Genomic DNA, 6,019 nt, shown 5'->3' on the forward strand with positions numbered 1-6,019 from the left:
AGATTAAATTCTATATGTTTAGTCCTCTATTGAGAACCAGTTGCTACTTTCTTGTTTTCTGTGCTACTCAAATAGAAATCTAAAGACTTTCTTATTTGCAAATTGTTTTATTACCAAGTCTTGTTGCTCGACAGAAATATAACTTTATACAAAAATTTGTAAAATCTGTATTAGATAATTGTGGGCAGTCATAAAACAGTTCTCACAGGTTAGTAAGAATTCATCAATTATACTTATTGTTAATTACTCCTGAATTTATTTAATTTAAAACGAACTTGCTGACTTTTATCTATTCCTCTGTTAAACATAAGCCTCTTTGTTCTACTACTAGTGTTTTTTTTAAAAAGAAAGTGATCCCCAGAATTTTAAGCAAAAGCATAATCTGTTATCTCACAGCTATAGTTGTTTACATATTTTAAAGTGAATAATGAGTTTCAAATGGTTTCAAAAATTAAACACAATCCAGCCCCATGTGGTGTTTCCACACTCAGCAAAAACAATCATGACGCAATGCCCAAAATTCATGTGAAATTTTCATTATCCTTTATCAATTAACAATTAAGCAAAGATAACATGTCAAATCAAATAGCAGAGGTGTAAGATGGCAGCAGAATAGGTAGATAAATCTATTCTGAACTAAACTGGAAATAAAAATTGGGGAACAGTCACCGTGAATTACCAACTGAAGATTATCTGAAGAGGAGACTTCTAACCAAGGACTGGCAAAGGAGGCCATCTCAAAACTGGTAGGAAGAGCTGAGACTTGAGGGGAGCTGGCCTCACCCCCAAGGGAGGCAGGCCAAAGAGGCAAGTCTAAGCTTCATGCCTCTTGGGAAACCTCCTGCATCTGAGATATCCCTACATAACCTTAGCATGCCATTTTTCTTGAGAGGTAAAGTGATTTTGTACCTGCAAGCTACTGGAAATTATTAACATAAAAGAATACATATATGATAGATCTAACCAATTGACAGAGAGGTGAAGCAAATATGGAGAAAAACAGAAGCAGATTCTGAATCTAAATAACCAAAAATGAACGGTCATCAATTTTATTATTATTTCAACATCTGTGTATGTATAAAATTTTTGTAACTCCCCAAAAAGGAATAAAAGATTAATCCCTGTTTTTTCTAGTTACAAGTTCTGTGGAAAGTAACTGTTGGAGGTGGCACCTCAGTCTTTTATCAATGTATTTAACAACCCTTTTTCTAAAAAGTAAAATGATAATACTAAGTTGGTGTAAAAGAGCAACTTTTTTATTTGGCCATTATTTGTTCTTATATCAATGCATCTGTGTTTGAGTTTTTGGTGTGAGAATAACATAGTGTATAGAAGCAAAATAAATAACAAAAATAGCATACAGGCAAGAAGGGAAAAACATAAATATAACATAAAGTTCTTAAATTTTATGTAAGAGGTATAATAATATTTGAAAATAAACTGAAAGTTAAAAAGAATGTTGAGAGAACTTAAAGTAAGTCTCAAGATGAATATTTTTAAGATATTAATTCAACCCAAATTGGTAGTCCAACAATTTCTAGGCTTTTACAAAAAAGTAGCATTCTGGTTTCAGAACTTGCATGGAAATCCAACTAATTAGGATAGTCAAAAAAATCTTTGAAAAAAAACTGTTGCAAAAAAATAAATAAATAAATGTTGCAGATTTACACTAAATGATTTCAAAACTTTCTACAAAGCTTCAATAGGTAAGAGGGCGGTACTGAAATGAAGAGAGAGAAATCAATGAAACAGAATAAAAAGGGCATCATAAATAGCCTCTCCCTCTCTGCTGCTATAGTAACAGCAGAGGCAATTCTATCTAATGAAAGGGTAATATGCAAATTAAACATCACTTCGTCACAAAGATGATGGTGCCCATAGTGGCAGGGGCACTGGTGATGTTGCCCTGGCGACGGGCCCCAGTATCCCATGTGCCCCGGCCCACGGAGGGAGGGAGGGCAGGCCTCTGGCCAGAGGTTGGCTGGGGCGCGGGACGCTGGTGTCATTGCAGGCCGGGCTGAGGGGACTCCCCCCGCACCACCACCCAGTGCACGGATTTCATGCATTGGGCCTCTAGTACTATAATAAACTGTCTTGGTCTGCTCTTGGCCAATGGGTGGTAATAATTCCAAATCTACAAATTTCAAAGTAACAGAAATTTTAAATGTGAATGCCATCATCTCCTTTTCTTACTCTTTTATCTTTATCATGAATATGTTTGTTTCTGTAGCCTCTAAATGTCCAGCAAAGGAAAAAAAGAAAATATAAAAATTAACATTGTCACCATTTTTATTGTCAACCTAGAGGAGTTGACATTAAGTAAATAAAGGAGTGGTAATCCAATTCTAATGAGGATTGTTGATGATGAGCTAAATTCATGAATAAATCTTACGTAACAGAGAAGCAATAAATTAAAGTGTATAATGAGAACATGATTATAGGTTAAGATGGTTAATAAAAGTGTTTCAGAAAATGGTGCCTTATGCTAACTCCACTTCAAACATTTTTAAGAACTGCTAGACTTTTTCCAAAGTAGCTACTCCATTTCACATTCCCACCAGCAATGTGTTCAACATTTCTCCACATCCTCACTGATGCTTATTGTTGCCCATATTTTTAAAAAATATTGATTTCAGAGAGGGAGAGGGAGAAATAGATAGAAATATCAATGATGAGAAAGAATCATTGATTGGCTGCCTCCTGCATGCTCCACACTGGGGCTCAAGCCAGCAAACCGGGACATGTGCCCTGACCGTGAATTGAACTGTGACCTCCTGGTTCATAGGTCAACGCTCAACCACTGAGCCACACCGGCTGAGCCATGTGTTTTATTATATGCATCCTAGTGGTTTGAATATCTCAATGTACTTTTAATTTGCATTTCCCTTATTACCAATGACATTGAGATCTTTTCTATGTGCTTATTGGTCACCTGTATATCTTCTCTGAAGAATGTCTATTCAAATTCTTTGCCCTTTTTTTTTTTTTAATCCTCACCTGAGGATATTTTTTCATTGATTTTTAGAAAGACTGGGAGAGGGAAAAACAGAGAGAAATATTGATGTGAGAGAAACACATCGATTGGTTGCCTTCTGCATGCGCCCTGACCAGGGCCCAGGCCAGGGAGGAGCCTGCAACCGAGGTACATGCCCTTGACTGAATCAAACCCATGACCCTTCGGTCCTCAGGCCTATGTTCTATCCACTGAGCCAAACCGGCTAGGCTTTGCCCATTTTTAAATTGGGTTGTCTTTATATTGTTGAATTGTGTTCTTTTTATCTTCTAGAAATAAGACCCTTATCAGATATGTGATTTGCAAGTATTTTCTACCATACTGTAGGTTGCCTTTTTATTTTCTTGATAATGTTCTTTGAGGCACAATTTAAAATACACTTTGACAAGCACAATTCATTTTTTCTTTTGTCGCTTGTGCTTTTGGTATCACACCTAAGAAATCATTACCTATTCCAAGGTCATAAAGATTGCAGCTATGTTTTCATCTAGGTCTTTGCTCCATTTTGTACTAATTTTTATATGATGTGATATAGGAATCCAAAGTCATTCATGCGCGTGTGGATATTCAGTTGACACATGATGCTGTTTGTTGAAAAGACCATCCTTTCAAAAATGAATTGTCTTGGTACTTTTGTCAACAATCAATTGACTGTAAATATATAGGTAATAGCTGTAACTTATAAACTAAGCTTAAGCTGAGCAAAGGCACAAAATACTCGTAAAAAAGTCAAGCAAAGACCACAGAGATCAGATGAGATCATTAAGTTTAGCAATAATTAGTTTAACTGGTGTAGGGTAAGACAAGAAGAACCGGAATGTCAGGAGGGCACATTAAGGGAAGGCCAAAGAACCCCTTGCTGTGGGACATACGCTACGGATGACAGTAATTATGTCACTTTTTTTTTTAATCCCCACCTGAGTATGTTTTTTCCATTGATTTTTAGAGAGTGGAAGGGAGGGGAGGCGGAGAGAAACATTGATATGAGAGGGACACATCAATTGGTTGTCTCCCACATGCACTACTACCAAGGCTGGGAATGGAACGTGAAACCAGGTAAATGTCCTTTACTGGGAATCGAACCCATCACCCTTTCATGTGTGGGCTGATGCTCTACCACCGAGCCACACAGGCCAGGGCTCAACTTTTATTTCTTTATGATATTTTTTCCTTATGTACCTGTGAGTCCCTTTAAAAAAACATTATCATTATCCTTGTTATTTTTAAACCAATGAGATGTCACAGGCACTTATTGGCATTTTCATGACCCTTATTCCCAGGACATACACTTTGAGGTATGTGGAGAGCGGCTACAGCATTCGGACAGGTTCAAGCCTCGGACTGACTTGTGGCAAAGCCACATACAAGTCCCACCTTGGAGGGCAAAGCCCTCCCAGCACAATTATAGCCAAAAGGCTATGGTTGTAAGCTCGACCTTGTAGTCCGGCCCTGAAGTCCTAGGTAGCTAAGGGATGTGGGCTGCAGGGGGTACAGCAAGTGCTGCCAAAACAAGGCTTGACAGAGTTCAGAGAATGGCAACAACAGGAAAGAAGCATATTTGAAATTCGCAAGAACATTGGAAACATCTTGCCCTTGTTTTGCTTTGTGTGATCTGACTATAAAATAAAGCTTCGGCTTACAGGCTGTGTCACTGTTTCCTCATCCAGGCACAGTGATCCTACCTGGCCCCCACTGTATTCTCTTGTCTGTTTTCTTTAGTCCTTCACCGTCCCTCCTCAGGTACACCCCTGGCCGTGCTTGACCCGGTTCAGAGGTATGAGTTCAAGGCTCCTCTATAGAGATATGCTAAGGTGTAGATCCCCCTAGTGGCATATGTCCTGAATAATTACTGTCCCCCCTTTAATACTGAACAGTAATTTAATCACCTGGGTAACTTCTGATCTTTCCACTTTAATCATTGGTTTTGTGTGTGTGTTTAATTTCCCTTCCAAGTTTGTTGTCATTCTAGGTCTCAAACTTCAATACAAAATATTACAGTAATTGCCTTTGTGCACCTTTTTCCTTCTGGAAGAAGGAAATGTTTGAACGAAGTTTTTAACTGTGAGCCCATTCTATACAGAAAATGTATTTAGCACTATGAGGTGCTTAGCACCATGCCAGGTGCTGTGGAAGAAGAGAACCTTGACAGTCTGCCAGATCTTGGTTTACTGAAGTAGTAAGACGCACAAAAGGGAAATATGACAGTGTGTAATAAGGAAGTGAACAGAATATAGTCAAAGATCAAAGTACAAAATGTAGTGAGGGCAACAGGTATTCAGACAGGGGAGACACTTGCTGGAGCTACCTTGAATTTGGGTCATGGCTCAGGAGCCTAGTGAGGTGAAAGGCTATTCGATTTACAGGTTAAAGCACTGGGCATGAGTAAACACATACTAGTAGAAGAGGAATGAGTTTGATTCATAAAAGAGAAAAAGTAGTTACCTTTTACAACAAGTTTAATTTGTGAAGGATCCTATGGATCAAGAAGTCTGACTTTGACCTAATGAGAAATGTAGTTAATAAATGCCCTTCAGTAGAAAAAGGCATGAAGTTTTTCTGGCAAATTAGAACAGGACAAAGATCAAGGAGTGGGATCAGTGAAGTTAGAAATTAGTTCAGCCTATTCAGTTATCAAGAATGACAAAAAAGTCAGAACAATACTTGGCACATTACAAGCACTCAATAAGAATGTTAGCTATTATAAAATAATTTCAGGGACTGGCATGATAGTAGTAGAAAGGTTGGGAAAATAAATCATACTGGAAAAAAATAGCAAAATCAGTTTCAAAAGTATGTTTCATTTTATGAGGAAGATGACTCCCTGATTTTGTGAGACTTGGTTATCTATAAAAGGCTAAGGAAAGAGGACGAGATAAGTCCTATAACTTATAGACTTTCCTACAGGAACACATATTTACTCTGAAAAGAATTAGTTGATTGTGTATTATTCCTAATATTTTTTATGATCTTTTTCTTTTAATTTTATTTTATTAAGGTAATACCTAT

This window comes from Cnephaeus nilssonii (genome assembly GCF_951640355.1).
Source record: "Cnephaeus nilssonii genome assembly, chromosome: 8".
Taxonomy (NCBI): domain Eukaryota; kingdom Metazoa; phylum Chordata; class Mammalia; order Chiroptera; family Vespertilionidae; genus Cnephaeus; species Cnephaeus nilssonii.